The sequence below is a fragment of the Bos grunniens genome, chromosome 11 (genome assembly GCF_055505025.1).
Source record: "Bos grunniens cultivar Pamir isolate PY7600 chromosome 11, Bosgru_T2T1.0, whole genome shotgun sequence".
Taxonomy (NCBI): Eukaryota; Metazoa; Chordata; class Mammalia; order Artiodactyla; family Bovidae; genus Bos; species Bos grunniens.
The window spans coordinates 33,015,489-33,034,968 of NC_141175.1; the positions used below are offsets into that span (position 1 = coordinate 33,015,489).

At 38.6% G+C, this 19,480-nt stretch overlaps 1 protein-coding gene across 1 annotated transcript in view; it reads left to right on the forward strand.

The window, feature by feature from the left end:
- LOC147362831 (uncharacterized) overlaps positions 1–7,464 on the forward strand; it is a 41,843-nt gene extending 34,379 nt beyond the window's left edge. Inside the window, exon 2 of the mRNA XM_086325808.1 lies at positions 6,684–7,464. The gene's annotated coding sequence lies outside the window, so the exon portion shown is untranslated. The remainder of the gene's footprint in view (positions 1–6,683) is intronic.
- Positions 7,465–19,480: the final 12,016 nt, after the last annotated feature.

The following is a 19,480-nucleotide window of genomic DNA, read 5'->3' on the forward strand; positions in this document are numbered from 1 at the left end:
GGAAGTGCAGAGTCTTAACCACTGGACTGGCAGGGAAGTCCAACTGTGAGTTACCTTTTAACTGTGTTGATACTGTCTTTTGATACACAACATTTAAAAATTTTCATAATGTATGGTTTGCCTATTTTTTTATTTTGTTGCCATTGGTGGTGTCATAGCCAATAAATCATTGCCAAATTCACTATTGTAAAGCTTCTGGCTGTTTCCTTTTAAGGGTTTATAGTTTGGAGTCTTACACCAAACTTACATTCAAAATGAATGTCTTTCATTCATTTTGAGTTAGTTTTTATATATGGGATTAGGTAAAGTTTCAACTTTATTCTTTTGCATGTAGGAATCCAGTTTTCTCAGCACAATTTATTGAAAAGACTGTATTTTCCCCATTGAATTGTCTTGGCACCCTTGTCAAAAATTACTTGATCATATAAGTGAGGATTTTTTCCTAGGTTTTATTCAATTCCATTGGTCTCTATGTTTATCTTTCTGGAAAAGGTCAGTTTTCATTCCAATCCCAAAGAAAGGCAATGCCAAAGAATGCTCAAACTACCACACAATTGCACTCATCTCACATGCTAGTAAAGTAATGCTCAAAATTCTCCAAGCCAGGCTTCAGCAATACGTGCACCGTGAACTTCCTGATGTTCAAGCTGGTTTTAGAAAAGGCAGAGGAACCAGACATCAAATTGCCAACATCTGCTGGATCATGGAGAAAGCAAGAGAGTTCCAGAAAGACATCTATTTCTGCTTTATTGACTATGCCAAAGCCTTTGACTGTGTGGATCACAATAAACTGTGGAAAATTCTTCAAGAGATGGGAATACCAGACCACCTGATCTGCCTCTTGAGAAGTTTGTATGCAGGCCAGGAAGCAACAGTTAGAAGTGGACATGGAACAACAGACTGGTTCCAAATAGGAAAAGGAGTACATCAAGGCTGTGTATTGTCACCCTGCTTATTTAACTTATATGCAGAGTACATCATGAGAAATGCTGGACTGGAAGAAACACAAGCTGGAATCAAGATTGCCAGGAGAAATATCAATAACCTCAGATATGCAGATGACACCACCCTTCTGGCAGGAAGTGAAGAGGAACTCAAAAGTCTCTTGATGAAAGTGAAACAGGAGAGTGAAAAAGTTGGCTTAAAGCTCAACATTCAGAAAACGAAGATCATGGCATCCGATTCCATCGCTTCATGGGAAATAGATGGGGAAACAGTGGAAACAGTGTCAGACTTTATTTTTCTGGGCTCCAAAATCACTACAGATGGTGACTGCAGCCATGAAATTAAAAGACACTTACTCCTTGGAAGGAAAGTTATGACCAACCTAGATAGCATATTCAAAAGCAGAGACTTTACTTTGCCAACAAAGCTTCGTCCAGTCAAGGCTATGGTTTTTCCTGTGGTCATGTATGGATGTGAGAGTTGGACTGTGAAGAAGGCTGAGCGCTGAAGAATTGATGCTTTTGAACTGTGGTGTTGGAGAAGACTCTTGAGAGTCCCTTGGACTGCAAGGAGATCCAACCAGTCCATTCTGAAGGAGATCAGCCCTGGGATTTCTTTGGAAGGAATGATGCTAAAGCTGAAACTCCAGTACTTTGGCCACCTCATGCGAAGAGTTGACTCATTGGAAAAGACTCTGATGCTGGGAGGGATTGGGGGCAGGAGGAGAAGGGGACGACAGAGGATGAGATGGCTGGATGGCATCACTGACTCGATGGACATGAGTCTGGGTGAACTCCGGGAGTTGGTGATGGACAGGGAGGCCTGGCATGCTGCGATTCATGGGGTCGCAAAGAGTCGCAGAGAGTCGGACACGACTGAGCGACTGAACTGAACTGAACTGATGTTTGTCTTTGTGCGATATCACATGAGTTTGATTACTTAGAAAGATGGTAACAATAACCCTGTGTACGAGACAGCAAAAGAGACACTGATGTATAGAACAGGCTTATGGACTCTGTGGGAAAGGGAGAGGGTGGGAAGATTTGGGAGAATGGCATTGAAACATGTATAATATCATGTATGAAACGAGTTGCCAGTCCAGGTTCGATGCACCATACTGGATGCTTGGGGCTGGTGCACTGGGACGACCCAAAGGGATGGTATGGGGAGGGAGGAGGGAGGAGGGTTCAGGATGGGGAACACATGTATACCTGTGGCAGATTCATTTCAATATTTGGCAAAACTAATACAATTTTGTAAAGTTTAAAAACAAAATAAAATTAAAAATAAATAAATAAATAAATAAAATGAGTTTGATTTCTGTAGCTTTACAATATGTTTTGAAATCAGAAGTTTTGGCTCTTTCAGCTTTATTTTTCTTTCCTTTTTTAAGATTTTCTTGGCTTTGCAATGTCCTTTGAGGTTTCATATGAGTTTTAGGATGAATTTTTCTATTTTTTGAAAAGTGTCATTGGGATTTTGATAGGGATTGCACTGAATCTGTAGATTACTTTAGGTATTGACATTTTAGCAATATTAATTCTATCAATCCATGGACATAGGTTATTTCCATTTATTTATATCTTTAATTTCCTTTGGTAATGTTTTCTGGATTTCACTGTATTGTTAAAAGCCTTTCACCTCCTTGGTTAAGTTAGTTTCCAAGTATTTTATATTTTCTGATGCTGTTGTAAATGGGACAGCTTGTGTATTGTTTTCAGATTGTTCATTGTAGTATATAGAAATGCAAGTGATTTTTGTGTGTTGACACTATATCCTGCCACTTTGTTGAATTTGTTTGTTGTAACAGTTTCTTTGTGGAGTCTTTAGGGTTTCTACATATGAGATCATATCATCTCCAAAGAGATAATTTTACTTCTTCCTTTCTAATATGAGTGCCTTTTGTTTCTTCTTCTTGCCAAATTCGGACACGACTGAGTGACTTCACTTTTCACTTTCTTTCACTTGCCTAATTTATCTGGCTAGATCTTCCAGTACTGTGTTGAACAGAGGTGGCAAAAGCAGGTGTTTTTGTCTTTTTCCTGATCTTTGAGGGAAAGCTTTCAGACTTTCACCATTCAGTATGATTTTCACTATGTGTTTTCATATGTGGTTTTTATTATATGAAATTTGTTGTCTTCTGTTCCTAGTTTGTTGAGTGTTTTTATCATGAAATGGTGTTAAATTTTGTCAAATGCTTTTTCTGCATCAGTTGAAGTATTTATGTGGTTTTTCTTCATTCTGTTAATGTAGAATGTTACATTGATTTTCACATGTTGAACCATCTTTGGATTCCAGGAATAAATTCCACTTAGTCATGGTATATAATCCCTTTGATATTCTGCAGAATTTGGTTTACTAGTGTTTTGTTGAGAATATTCGCGTCCATTCATAAGGGATGTTGGTCTGCTGTTTTTTTCTTGCAGTGTCTGTCTGACTTTGGTATCTGGGTTATGCTCATAGAATGAGTTAGGAAGTTTCCCTTCATTCAGTTTTTGGGAAAAGTTTGAGAAGTATTGGTATTAATTCTTGTTTAAATGTTTTATAGAATTAACCAATGAAGTCATCAGGTCTAGGGATTTTGTCAGATATTTGATTACTAATTCAACATCCTTATTAGTTATGGGTTTATTCAGATTTTTCTATTTCTTTGTGATTTACTCTTGGTTCATTTTGTGTTTTTAGAAATTTGTCCATTTAATTTAGATTATCCAAATTATATTATATCTGACTCAATGGATATGAGTTTGAGCAAGCTCCGGGAGTTGGTGATGGACAGGGAAGCCTGACATGCTGCAGACCATGGAGGCACAGAGTCAGACACGACTGAACAACTGAACTGATTGACTGACTGATCCAAATTATTGGCATACAGTGGTTCATAGTGTTCTCTTACAATCCTTTTTATTTCTGTCGAATTGGTAATATTTCCATTTTCATTTCTTTTTTAAATTTTGTTTATTTATTTTTGGCTGTGCTGGATCTTTGTTACTGCACAGGCTTTTTTCTAGGTGCAGTGAGCAAGGGCTATTCTCTAGGGGCAGCGTGAGGGCTTCTCATTGCAATGGCTTCTCTTGTTGCTGAGCACAGGCTCTAAGGCATGTGGGCTTCAGAAGTCATGGTACATGGGCTCAGCAGTTGTGACTCCTGGCCTCTAGGGCACAGGCTCAATAGTTGTGGTGCGTGGGCTTAGCCACTCCATGGCACATGGGATCTTCTTGTATCAGGGATCTATCTAACTTACATCTGTTACTAGCAGGCCGATTCTTTACCATCTGAACCATCAGGGAAGCCCTTATCTTTGTTGTTTCCTTTTTCTGCTAACTTTGGGTTTAGTTTGTTCTTCTTTCTCTAGTTCCTTAAATTGTAAAGTTAAGTTATTGTTTTGAGATCTTTCTTGTTTTTGTTTCCCCCCCCCCCCCCCTTTAGCAATGCTTTCACTACACCTGTAAGTTTTGGTATGTTGTGTTTTTATTTTCATTCTTTTCTGAGTACTTTCTAATCTCCCTTGTTATTTCTTCTTTGATCTCTTGGTTGTTAAGAGTATAGTATTTTATTTCCTCAAATTTGTGAATTTTTCAGTTTTATTTGTGATAAAACTATAATAGAAAAGATACTTTGTATGATATCAATCTTTTAATCTATTGAGACTTAATCTGTGAGCCAACATAAAAAGTCCACTTTCCATATGCCCCTCCAGGCATAAAGATGGTGATAGCTCCCCCAACATACTTCACCATCCCTTACTGGTTCTTTTAATCCTGCCCACACCTTTGTAAATAGTTTCCTTATTAAATTCTATTCAGGTCTCCTTTGGGTGTGCCAACTGGTTTTCTGCCAGAACTCTGACTGCTTCATCACTGTTCATGTTCTCCCTTTACTGTATTTATTCGTTTCAAGAATTTTATTCTCATTTTAGCAGAGTTTCTAGAGGCAACAGAAATAAGTGCCATATGTTCAATCTGCTGTATTTAGCTGTTAAATATTCTTTTTTTCCAATATCTTTTCCTATGCAGAAGTATCTGACTCTTACTTTCTTTGATATAACATACTGATTATCTCCAGTGCCCAAAGCAAAGACTGGAGGCTTGATCTACAAATTGAAAAGACAGGTTCCAATTCAGGGACAAGCACAGAGGTAGGCAAAGCAGAAGCATCATACTGTAAAGAATGACAAAGTCCATATGGTGCAGGATGACCCTCCACTCATTCTCTTGAGTTTCTCCGTGCCCAAAAAGCTGAAAACCAGAAGGCTGACAGCTTTATTCCCTAGCACCCACCAATCAGAAGATTCAAGATTTTTTTTTCCCTGGAAAAAGTAGCTATATAGAAAATTAGAAAGTTTTAACATATATGCTTCATCATTCCACAGTGAAACTCACCAGGTGAAAGTCTAGCACACAATCTTTTAGTGTTTTAGAGCCTTATTTTAAAGTGTGAATGAACAACAAAAGATCACTAGATAGTTGAGGAAGATTTAAGCAAGAGAGACGAAGACAACCAACAGTAGAAGCACAAACAAACCATAACAAAAATTCAGGCAGGAGAAGCAATCTGGGACTCAGAAAAGAAGCAAACAAAACAAGAACATTGGATTGGTCTGGAGGAAAAATGGAGCAGTGCCTTAAAATTCTGAAGAACAATTATTTCCAATCTACAATTTTATACCTAGGCAAATGATCACCCTGGTAAGGAAGATTAAATAATGACACTTTTGTTCAGAAACACTAAGTGATGTGAAAAGGGAAGAAGCCAGGAAAAAGAAAGGCATAGTATCCAGGAAACAGAAGATCTGACATATAAGCAAGGGGGAAAGAATTCCCAGGATTTTAGTGCTGGGAAGTTTCAGGATGTTAGCTGGGCAGTAAACCTAGTGAGCAACCAGTATAGATAAGAGGGTTCCAAGATGGATATTTCCAGGGAGAAAACTACATGTAGAGTATCTGAGGTATTTTAATGTGTTCTGAAATGATTTTTTAGTTCTGTTGGATAGTTTGGAGTTGAATTACTGATTTTGACATGGGAAAAGGCAAACAACCAAAAGACCCCCAAAGCAGTTATCAGTACTGGGAAAAACATAAAAGTTGTTCAGGAATGAAATGTTATCATAGTACACACTATCATAACTGTGAATAATATAAACTAATCATAATAATGTAAATAATAAACATTTATTTAAATAAAAATGCCAGTGTAACTAATTTGGTAAATGGATATGCAGAAATATATGTGAGCAAATATATTTGAGGGAGATTATTTAAGACAGCTAAATCTTCATTTACCATAATAGCTAAAAGAATTGCTTAAGAGGAATGAAAGGAAATTCCCTGGTAGTCCAGTGGCTAAGACTCCATGCTCCCAATGCAGGGGGCTGGGGTTCAATCAGAAGAAGATCTCACATGCTGCAACTAAGACTCAGCACAGTCAAATAAGTAAAAATAAATATTTAAAAAGAAGTGGGAATTTGAGAATAAGGCTCACAGGGTCAGAATTCTACTCTTCTATTTAATTTTTTAAAAGAGATATATGGGTTGGTCTTATAAAAAATGAAAAGAAAAACCTATCACATTGGTGGTCTGAGAAGTCACATAGCAATATTTCTCTCTCTCTTCTCCCCATATTCTAAGAACTCTGTTTCCATGTAAAGAATTCTTGGAATCTATGTGGTATATCACAAGTGTTCTGTGAATTTGTTCTCTTGGCTGCCTTGACATTTCTGTTCTTACTCTTCTCTTCAGAGGCAAACTGAAGGCCACACCCCTGCTGGCTGCTGACTCTCACTGATCTCTGCTCCCAGACTGCCAATACCTGGTGTCAAATTGTTGATGTTTGTGCCAACAATGCTACTTCTTGTCACTGCTGAAGCTGCTGGCTCCAAGGCCGTCAATATTTTACACTCTACTGCCCCCACACACTTGTGTTTTCCTAAATAGGAGAATGTTCTCTCAGTTTGCAAAATCAGGGAACAATATTCTCTCCTGAGTATCTGCTTTTATTTTTTATGAATACTATGAGCATGCCACTTTTCTTTTGGTGGACTGGCTTCTAGAAAAGCTCTTAGCTAAATCTACTTGTAATTCTAGAGGTGAAGAGGATCTTATGCCTTTTGTGTTTGTGACTTTTAGACTTTTAATTTTATGTTTTCACTTGTCTTTTCTTCATTCAATACTGTATTTATTTTGGTAAGGTGACTAAACTTTTTTTTGGAAATGGGAAAATATAAATAATTGAATAAAAATGACAAAAAATTTTTAGATTAAAAAAAATTTCTCCTTATTAAAATCCCTTTATCTTAGGAATCAGGACTGAATTCATGGTTGCTGTCTTGATCACTATAGCTTTATACAAATCTTAAGACTGGATACTGTGTTTCCTTCAAATTCTTCCATTTCAAAATTGTCTTAGTCATTTTAATTCCTTTGTCTTTCCAATAAATTTTAGAATAGGCTTGTTTATATTTATAAAAACTTCTGCTTTTTAAAAAATTTTAAATTAAAAAATGTTTAAGAATTTTTAAAACAGCTTTCAGTTCAGTTCAGTTCAGTCGCTCAGTTGTGTCCGACTCCTTGCGACCCCATGAACCGCAGCACGCCAGGCCTCCCTGTCCATCACCAACTCCTGGAGTCCACCCAAACCCATGTCCATTGAGTTGGTGATGCCATCCAAACATCTCATCCTCTGTCGTCCCCTTCTTCTCCTGCCTGCAATCTTTCCCAGCATCAGGGTCTTTTCAAATGGGTTAGCTCTTTGCATCAGGTGGCCAAAGTATTGGAGTTTCAGCTTCAACATCAGTCCTTCCAATGAACAATCAGGACTGATCTCCTTTAGGATGGACTGGTTGGATCTCCCTGCAGTCCAAGGCACTCTCAAAAGTCTTTTCCAACACCACAGTTCAAAAGCATCAATTCTTCTGCACTCAGCTTTCTTTATAATCCAACTCTCACATCCATACATGACCACTGGAAAGACCATAGCCTTGACTAGACAGACCTTTGTTGGCAAAGTAATGTCTCTGCTTTTTAATATGCTGTCTATGTTGGTCATAACCTGAGATATAATTCACATACTATAAAATTCACATTTTTAAAGTATACATTTCAGTGGCTTTTTAATATTTTCAAAGTTGGGTAACCATCATCACTGTCTAATTCCAGAATATTTGTATCATCTCAGAAAGAAAGCCCATACTCATTACCAGTCACTCATTCAATCATTTGAAGACCTTAGGGGAAAAAACCTTGAGTCCCCTGGAGGAAGAGGGAATTCTGCTTTAGACTCAAGCCTACAACTCGACTCTTCTCTGAATCTCTAGCCTGCTGGCCAGTTTTATACTCACCAGTCCCCACACCTGTGTGAGCCAATTTCTACTCTGGAGAGCCCTGACTAATACAGAGTTGGAAATCCTATAATATATGCCTTTTCTGTCTATGTTTTTCACTTTAGCATATTATTTTTAAGGTTCATTCATGTTCTAGCATTTTTTCATCTATGAAAAATAGATGAATCCATTTTTCATCCCTTTTTATGGCTGAATAATATTCTACTGTATAGATATATCACATTTTGTTTATCCATTCATTCATTGATGGACTTTTGGGTTCTGTCTGTTTGGGTTCTGTCTAAGTGGACAGAAGTTCTGTCCACTTCTGTTTATTATGAATAATGATGCTATAAATATTTATGTACAAGTTTTTGTGGGGGCAAGTTTCAGTTCTCTCGGATGTCTCTTCAATTTGTGGCTGCACCATCTTACATTCCTCTCAGCATTGCATGACAGTTCTAATTTCTCTACATCCTCACAAATACTTATTAGTGCCTATCTTTTTTATTATTGCCATCATAGTGGGAAAAGTGATATCTTGTGATTTTTATTTTATTTCCTTGGTAGCTAATGATGTTGAGAATTTTTCCAACTTATGTCTAGAGTCATCAATAGGCTGCCTCATGCACTCTGTCCATTTTATAGCTGCATTCAGTGGGAGAGATTTGAAATATGCTTTCTTCATTTTACCTGAAAACAGAAACTTGCTAGTTTTCAATACTTACAAGAGTTTCTTTACATTTTCTAATTATTATTGCTGATGAATATGAATGCAGTTGATTTTTTAAATGTTGATTTCCTGTGAACTTGCTAAATTCTTTTTAACTCTAGTGTTTTATCATCTGCATATAATGAAGGCTTGTTTCTATCTTTCCAACCCTTATTTATTTATTTTACATGAGTGTATTGCTAAGAACTCTGGACAAAAAGATAAATTAGAAATCATGATATGATATCCCTATGTTCTTCCTGGTCCTTAATGGAATATTTTCTCTTTCACCTTTAAATGTAAAAACATTTGGAGTAGGTTTTGGTAGATATATATTATCAGGTTAAGAAAATTCCTTTCTAGTCTTCTTACTGTGTTGTTTTTGTTTAAATCTTGAATATGTATTGGATTTTATTACATGTCTTTGCTTCATGTATTGAAAAGATATATATATTTTTTCTTTTCAGCTCTTACCATGATGGGTTTTCTAATATTAAACATATGTGGTAGATTGTTTGCAAAGATGGCTACAACCATTCCTCCCATCCTTTTTGCTCTTGATCCCCTGAAAAGGTGAAATCTCCTTCCGTTGAATCTGCTCTGGCCTTTTGTTCTGTTTTATTAGAATATGACCAAAGAAGCTTAGAAATTTCTGATCTTGGCCTCCAGACACTTTGTTTTTTGCTCTCTCCCTCTGAGAATGCTTCTCTCAACATGGAAAAAGCCTTCAGTGATAGATTTCATGGAGAGAGAGGCTGAGAATCCCAGCCATTCCATACATCCCAAATGAGGGCCTGGATTGTATGAAGTTGAATCATCTCAGGCCATCTACCTGAGGTTTTGGCTGACCACAGCCATACAAGTGACCTAGGCAAGGCCAGCCCAGCCTTCCCATAGCATAGTGAAAAATAATAAATTGTTGTTTCAAGCCTGTTTTTGACTGTTGCTATTTTGTTTTTGTGTGTGTGGAGAGGGGTTGTTTGTTTTAATGCAGCATAGATGACTGAAAAATGTCAAAATAACAGGTTGGGAAAACAAACTCATGACCACTAGAAAGAATTCCTGATGTTGATGAGTTCACAAATCTGACATAGTACCAGAATGGATCAGGGTTCTCATCATTTGTCATGGGATCTGAGGCAGGTTTCTTTCATGTGGTAGCAATTCCTAGATCTTCCTCTGAACAGCATTCTTAGGATTTTCTCCACTGCCTTCTTTGGGGCTTAAAGACTGGTGCTTTTTGAACCTAACAGAACTAGTGATTTTTTATCTTTATCACCAAAAGCAGTCTAGTTAGTATTAGTCTGGCCTGGAATGAACCTGAAGTACATAGTGTTTAGACGTTTCCCTAGACAAAATAGGAGGAAGAGGGATGACTCTGCTTCTGAGGACCCTGGAAAACCAGGCAGAGTTGATTCTGTTACTGGGAACATCATATTCTTCTGTCTTAGAGGGTTTCCTGGAGTCAGCAGAATTAGATTTCCTCTCACTGTCGGAGGTTAGAATGAAGCTTTCTCCTCCTGAGCCAGCTCATCTAACTGCAGTCTCCCCTTATCTTCACAGTTCACAGTAGCCTTCTCTGGGTACCCTCTCACCAGAACACAGTAGCAGGCTCAGGTTTAGAGTTGCTTTCCCTAAAACAATGAAGAAGGAAATATCTGTCTTCTTACAGTACAGTGAAATATAATAGAATTGGCAAGCAGTTAAAAATAAGATAAAGAAAGTGAAAGTGAAGTCACTCAGTCATGTCCGACTCTTTGTGACCCCATGGACTGTAGCCTACCAGGCTCCTCCGTCCATGGGACTTTCCAGGCAAGAGTACTGGAGTGGGTTGCCATTTCCTTCTCTAGGGGATCTTCCCGACCCAGGGATCGAACCCAGGTCTCCTGCATTGCAGACAGACGCTTTACCCTCTGAGCCATCAGGGAAGTCCTAAAAATAAGATAAGGGAAGCTCAAATAGTCAAGTAAATCATCTTACATTTTGCACTTGTTGACAAGACTTTAAGAACTAATGTAACAGAGAGGACTTTGAATAAAGAAGGCAGCAGTGAGGAAACACTGATGAAAGAAAGTGAAAGTGTTAGTTGCTCAGTCGTGTCCATTCTTCGTGACCCATGGACTATAGCCCACCAGGCTCCTCTGTCCATGGATTCTCCAAGCAAGAATACTGGAGTGGGTTGCCATTTCTTCCTCCAGGGGATCTTCCCTACCCAGAAATTGAACCCGGGTATCCTGCATTGCAGGCAGATTCTTTACCATCTGAACCACCAGGGAAGCCAACACTGATAGTATGTTTCAAAGATTTCTTCTGCAGCACATTTCTTCACTGAAATAGTCAAATATCACTCACACACACACACACACACATCCACACACTCTCTACTACATCAACAGACTAAAAATTTTCAAGTTAGGAATTTGAAGAAAAGGGGGGAAATTATCGAGTTCCTTGGAGTTCTTTGGAACATCCAGAATTATAACATTTTAGAGAAAAGTCATACTATTTTATTTTTAAAATACCAATAAGGTTGTGGTTTGTTAGGTGAGTGAACTGGAGAGCTTTGAGGACAAAGGAGTTGAACCTTTACATGTGAGAATAGTTATAAAGATGAGATGGAATCTAAGCTGGATAAGCAACCCAGTAGTTCTGTTAGAGTCATGATTTGTTGTTGTTTAGTTGCTAAGTTGATCCCAGTGGACTATATATAGCCTGGGCTTCCCTGGTGGCTCAGCGGTAAAGAATCCGCTTGAAATGCAAGAGCCGTAGAAGGCACAGGTTCGATCCCTGGGTCGGGAAGATCCCCTGGAGGCGGGCATGGCAACCCAGCCCAGTATTCTTATCTGGAGAATCCCATGGACAGAGGAACCTGGCGGGATAGAGTCCATAGAGTTACAAAGAGTCAGACATGACTGGAAGTGACTTAGCATGCACGCACGGATTGTAGCCTGCCAGGCTCCTTTGTCCATGGGATTCTCCAGGCAAGAACGCTGGAAGGGATTGCCATTTCCTTCTCCAGGGGATCATCCCAACACAGGGGTAGAACTCATGTCTTGTGCATCTCCTGCACTGGCAGGCAGATTCTTTACCACTGAGCCACCAGGGAAACCCAGGGGCATGATTACTGGGATTGATTCCTAGTGTGGATATGACCCAGCAGGGCAAGTTTTCTGTTCTTATTTTTCTAGCTGTACTACTGAAATCATTGTTAACTTTTTTTGAGTTAATGCATTGGTCTAGATTTGGGAATGATTGTTATCCTCTGGCGGGAAAGCATAAATAACAGTCCATTTGACAAGCTGCTTTCCAATCACATTATCACCTATTTTCCTCCACAATATTTGTATTTGTCAGAAGCTTTTCTTCTCTACACAGGTTTCTGTCCTGCAGTTAACACAGAATCTTGCCTGTGATCCACTGTGATTTATCTACCTAGAGACTGTAGCTCAGTACTAACTAAACTAAGGGAGATCTGGAATGGAAAAGAACAGGAATCTCCAACTATATATGGGTAGTTTGGATAATTTTCAATGTCCTGATTTAAACTTACAAATTCAGCATATTTAAAATGATCACCTGAAAACTTTTTGTAAGGAATTCCATACAGACATGCTTTGGAGGGATTTATCTTTGGAGGCAGCTCACTGTGGTATGTTTTAAGAGAATTTGGTAGGTTGACATATAGGGAGTTAACCAGAATGAAAACCCAGTGGATAAATGGGCCAAAGATGAAACAGGGACTTCACAGCAGAGAAAACACAATTAGATGACAAAGGAGCAGCATGTGGAAAATGTGCTTTATAGCTGCTCCTTGTGTCAGGGAAATGATAACATTAAGGTACAATTTTATACCTGTCAGGCTGGCAAAAATTGATGTCTGATAATACTGAGTGTTGCCAATGGCGTGGAACAGCACAAGCCATAATCATACTCTGTTGGTGGGAGTGTACATTGAGATGGTAACTGGAAAACAATTTGGCATTATATAGTAAAGTTGAAGATGTACATATTATACAACCCAGTGTTCTCACTGCAAGGTATATGTTCTAAAGAAACCCTCAAACACGTGTACGTGGGGACATGGGCCAATTAATCAGAGTGACTCTGTTTATAATAGCATATTAGAAGCAGCACAAGTGTCCATCAGCAGTGGAATGTATACCCTGTAACAATATAGGATGCAATACACATAACAGTGTTAATACAAAAGCTATAACAGCATGGATGAGTCTCAAGAATATAATTTTTAATGCAAATGTGCAAGAAACAATGCTTAGACTATGATTCCATTCAAATAAAATTCAGAAGCATGCAAAACTAAACACTGTTTTATAGATGTATGCAAACGTATTAAGGCTTGAAAAATTATGAAATAACAACATTTAGGATAGTGTTTTATCTCTAAAAAAGAAAGGAAAGTGGGGCAGAGAGAGGCACACAGGTAATAGTAATATACTTTATTTTTTAGATTAATAACTATACAGGTATGCTTTTAAATATGACTTTCTTGATTGCATATGTAGCATAAATAATATATAATATAAAATATTACTTTGAAATATTTTGTAATTTTTTTTCTCCTCTTGATAATAAAATCACTTTTAAGTGAAAAGAAAAGTCACCAAGACATGACTACATGTCTTTAGAGTTACAGAGTCAGTTTTCATGTTTATTTTTAACTGGTCAAAAAAAATCACCCTTCCAGTTTAGGTAAAATGCTGTCAACAGTGCTGTAGCCATGAAAGTGAGCTGCAAGAGTTTCAAGTCACCAGATTTAACTGTGCATTTTCTTCATGCAGTTTTATTTCAAAATAAAAGAGCATATTTATTCCCTAAAACGTCTGCTTGAAATCTTAAAGAAGATAATATTTTTGAACAACAGTTCTTATCTCCTGGCTGTACATTAGATGCACCCAGAAACTAAAAACATAAAATGTTAATGCCTGAGCCCCATCTAGACTAAGTGAGTCAAGATCTATAGGGATGGAGCCTGGGCTTCAGAATTTTCTTCAAAAATTCCCCAAGTTATTCTAATTTGAAGCCAGAATTGTAAAGTACTATTTTAAAATAAATTTCTCAACCAGCATTCTTTATACTGCTGTTGCAAAATTCTTAAGTGTATCAGAAATCAATTTGGTAGGTTTCTAACATTTAGGAAATAAAAAGAATTGGGATTAGAAAGTATCAGAGTGTATCATATTTTATTTCAAGAGTGTGTGTGTGTGTGTGTGTGTGTGTGTGGAATGAATGGCAATATAAAATACAGGATTTATTACACAGTACACTTGAAAAACAGTTCTAAGCAAAGCTACTTTAAGGTATAATAGATATCCTTTCTATAGAGTTTGAGATGATGGAACAGCAATATCACACTCTTTGTAGAGTTTGAAACCTGGCTTTTTCCCTTATGCCCTCAGGTAAATGACCCTCTTGGTATTAGTTCTTGCATCATAATAATCCCTTGGGTGCTTGCAAAAGAGTTCAGCAAACTGCACAGTCACAAACCACAGCCCCAGGAGACTGCCCTCATTCTAGAAACCTGTCAAAAATTTCAAGGTTCTCAGGGCCACCCTCACATCAGACCAGCTGGCTACAAAGTCAGGATTCTCATGACCATCCTCAGGTTTGATAATTCACTAGAAAGACTCACCACAGACAGTGACTGCAGCCATGAAATTAAAAGATGCTTGCTCCTTGGAAGAAAAGCTATAACAAACCTAGACAGCAAATTAAAAAGCAGAGACATCGTTTTGCCAACAAAGGTCCCCATAGTCAAAGCTATGGTTTTTCCAGTAGTCATGTATGGATGTGAGAGTTGGACCGTAAAGAAGGCTGAGTATTGAAGAATGGATGCTTTTGAATTGTGGGCTGGAGAAGACTCTTGAGAGTCCCTTGGACTGCAAGGAGATCAAACCAGTCAGTCCTAAAGGAAATCAACCCTGAATATTTATTGGAAGGACTGATGCTGAAGAGGAAGCTCCAACACTTTGGGCACCTGATGTGAAGAACTAACTCATTGGAAAAGACCCTGATGCTGGGAAAGATTGAAGGCAGGAGGAGAAGGGGACAACAGAGGATGAGATGGTTGGATGGCATCACTGATGCGATGGACACGAGTTTGAGTAAGCTCTGGGAGTTGGTGATGGACAGAGAGCCTGGCAGTCCATGGGGTCGCAAAGAGTCACAATTGAGCAACCAAACTGACTCAGCAGCAGCAAAGCACACAGGCTCACAGAGATGCCCAGCCTCCAAGGATGCTGCTCTCCACTAAACACCAAAAGAGAAGTGGAAACAATTCCCACAGGCCATTCCTTGGTCCTGACTGTTGCCAATTCCCAAGCTGAAGGCCAGAAACACACTTAACTATCAATGGAGCATGCTAACATGCCATAGAGTTGGTTGGATAGCATCACCAACTCGATGGATATGAGTTTGAGCAAGCTCTGGGAGATAGTGAAGGACAGAAGATTGGTGTGCTGCAGTCCACAGGTTCACTAAGAGTGGGACATGACTCACTGACTGAACAACAGCAGAAAGAGTGCTCTGAAAGATGTCATACTGAGTCATGTTTTTCTATACGCAAGGAATACAAATTAGAACCAAAGGAAGAGACACATAGAGCTCAGTATGGGAGAGTTCCAAATGCAAAGCTTCCACCATCCTCAGGATGTGTTACCCTCCAGACACTGAAGTGTGACAGTTCTCAAAAAGTATTGCCAACCACAGCTCACCTGAGCTTTGGTGCCCAGAATTTTTTTGGAGCTTCATTGCAGAGATTTGATTGATTGAATTATTGCGCATGTGATTGAATTCAATCTCCAGTTTCCCTTCCCTCCTTGGAAGTCAGGTTGATACCACGTGTCCCAAAGTCCCAGCCTTCTAACCACATAATTGGTCTATTGCCCTGGTCAGCCCCCAGCTTGAATCATCTTGTTAGCATAAACTACCCAGGGGCCCACCAGGGGTCACCTTGTTAGCACAAATGTTCAGTGTGGTCCAGGGGGCTCACCATGAATAACAAAGACACTTTACCACTTGGAAAATTCCAAGAATGTAAAGGTTATCTCCTGGAGTTAGGATTAAAGACAAACCTTTCTTTGGAGGTCAAATACTTTATTATCCAGTGCTAGGAGCTGAAACTCCATTACTTTAGCCACCTGATGCGAAGAACCGACTCATTTGAAAAGACCCTGATGCTGGGAATGATTGAAAGCAGGAGGAGAAGGGGACGACAGAGGATGAGATGGTTGGATGGCATCACCGATGCGATGGACACGAGTTTGAGTAAACTCTGGGAGTTGGTGATGGACAGGGAGGCCTGGCAACTGCAGTCTATGGGGTCACAAACAGTTGGACACAACTGAGCAACTGAACTGAACTGAGTATAAGGATTAAATAATAATTACATGTAAAGCTCTTAAAATATGACCTGGAACATAGTAAGTTCTCAAAAACTATTAGTTACTACTATTACTATTGTTATTAATCCTTGCCCCCTTTTGTTTTTGAGCCTTGTTACTATTTTAATTTTGTCTATCCAACAGCCTTTGCTTTCTTAGTTTCCCTTCCTCTCCCACATAGAAAGAAATTGCTTGCCCGAGAGAGGGAAAGAAAGAGTAGAAATAAGCTAATGTCTTTCTCCCTCTTGCCAACAATCCTGCCTCTTCCATTCTCCCCCTTTCTTAACAGCTCTTTCCTTCACTCCTAAATTAGAAGATCTTGACACTGTGAACCCAAATTCTAGCATAACAATATGCTGGTAGTGGGTCTCCACTTTAAACAAGCTCCATCCTGTCTCCATAACTCCCACGTTATCTGCTTCATCTACCTGTTTGAACCCTCTTGGGTCTGATTTTGCAGTCACAAGTTTAGAGATTATTACCAATGTTCTCTCAACATCTTACCAATAAACAGAACACAGGACACATTATTAACAAGTTTTGCAAAATTATCTTGCTAAAGAATTTTCTTGCTAAAACTCAGGCACGCAAAATTATATATGAAGAGCAAAGTTTTAATGATGTAAGCTCATGTTAACTTTTTGAATAAACTGATCTCTAAGCGTGCGTGCTCAGTCATGTTCAACTCTTTTTTGACTCTGGACTGTAGCCCTCCAGGCTCCTCTGTTCATGGAATTTTCCAGGCAAGAATACTGGAGTGGGTTGCTATTTCCTCCTCCAGGGGATCTTTCCTACCCAGGAATTGAACTCAAGTGTCTGCATCACAGAGCAGATTCTTTACCATGGAGCCACCTGGAAGCCCAGACTGATCTTACCCCCTGCCATTGCACCTGAGAAATGGGGTTTCCGTTTTTTAACTTCTGTTGCCAAGAAAAGGCCTTCATTAAAAAAGTGAAGGTCCTAATATATAAATCGTGTGTGACACAAACCAGATGCATAAGATTTACCTTATCTCTAGTTCACTTATCAAATGTTTTTTTCTGAGGGACTGAAACTTCTAGTACATAATTCATCTTGGTTAAAAAAAAATCAGAATTCTGAAATAAAAATGAATCCAAGTTGAAATAGACAATAGTTCATTTTGATTGTTTAAACAATCATTTCAAGGGTTCTTAAGTGACATTAGCGATCATTCAATCCAATCCCTGCCTTTTAAATAGAAGGCAACTATCCAAGAATAAACAAAATTCCATGCTGTGTTTTATGTTTTGAAGCTGTCAGAACCTCTTTAAGAAATTAACCACTGCAGGGGGCAGACAGCAGAATATCTGCTTCTTCAAACTTTGGAAATTACACCATGATTTTCCTATTGCTTTGGGAACAACTCTTACTTGGAAATATTTCAAGGAGTTCATTTTAAGTTCAATCACATCTAAAGCGATGTAATTTATTATAATGTATTAGTCACTGAGTATCTACGTGCTCCCGTGCATTTCCCAGCTCCCAGGTATTAATAGTTAAGTGGGTCTATGTGACTAGTTGTGACAAATGAGATGTGAAGAGAAGTGATGTGTGTCACTTCTGGGACAAAGCATAGAGAAGACAGCGTTTGTTAGTTCCTGATGCCTCTCTTTTCCTACCACCCCAGCAGAAGAAGCCAGATGTCGAGATGGTGTAACCAAAAATAGGGGAGATAGCCTGGATGTCAGGCATGCTTGGAAGGGAGGTGTCCAGAAGAGCCATGGTACCTATGGCTAACTTCATGTGAGGGAAAAATAAACTGTAATGGGCTAAACCAACGGAAGTTTGAAAGTGAAATTCACTTGGTCATGTCTGGTTCTTTGTGATCCCTTGAACTATATGGTCCATGGAATTCTCCAGGCCAGAATATTGGAGAGGGTAGCCTTTCCCTTCCCCAGGGGACCTTCCCAACCCAGAGTTCGAACCCATGTCTCCCACATGGCAGGTGGATTCTTTACCAGCTGAGCCACAAGGGAAGCCCGAGAATACTGGAGTGGGTAGCCTATCCCTTCTCCAGCGGATCTTCCTGACCCAGGAATTGAACCAGGGTCTCCTGCAGTGCAGGCAGATTCTTTACCAACTGGGAAACCATGATATGAAAGTTTGGGATTGTTTAATTCTGCAACATAACTAGTCTATCCTGGTTAATACATTAACAATACCGTCTTACATTAGCTACATTTTAAAACTTGCCATTATTATCTAAAACATAATTTATAAGCTGTGACATTCATACACATTTGAAAGCATAGTATTTGTATATATCTCTTGTTTTAAAAAATGATGGCAAGGGAATTCTTATTTTTTCATGTTGAGTAAGAAGAAAGCCCTGTAGAAAAATGTATCATCTATGATCAGTATGAAACATGGTCAGATTTTCTTGATTGAATCTGAATGATTAGGTAACAAAAAATTTTAAGTTTAGTTTATAAGTTTGCAATTTGTTATCTGTATCAGCACAGACTAAGCCATTTTGGAGAATAGCACTGAAGTTCTTTCAGTACCACATAATATATTTTCCCTTTAACATTTTTCTTTAATTTCCTTAAAGAAATGGAAGGCTTAATTTTAATTTGTTTCCACAAAATTAAGAGCCAAAACTTAGGTAATTTGCTGTAAGCTCTACAGCAAATTAATGGAGAAGGCCATATCAGAATCCAGCTCTCCTTGTTTCCTCTATGTCTATTTTTCCTTAAAAAGTTATAGGATGATAAGTAGGAGGAGATGAAAGAGTGGATTGTAGGGAATTCCCTGGCAGTCCAGTGGTTAAGATTCGGTGCTTTCACTGCCAGGATCTGGGTTCAATCTCTGGTTGGAGAACTAAGATCCCACACAGCACAGCCAAAAAAGGAAAAAAAAAAAAAAAGTCAACAGTAGACTTCTTCCAGGAATGATGAGTTAAGTAATTTAGATAAATCCTCCCATTGAAGACAGCTGGAATGCAGAACAAGATATAACATGATCTTTCTAGAAATAGCAAACTAACAAATAGTGAGGAATTCCTAGGCTAAGGTCCTGGAGAAGATGAACATCTAGAGAAGTGCCTGGAAGTGGTGCCACTGTGTTCTGAGGATGTTTAGTAAT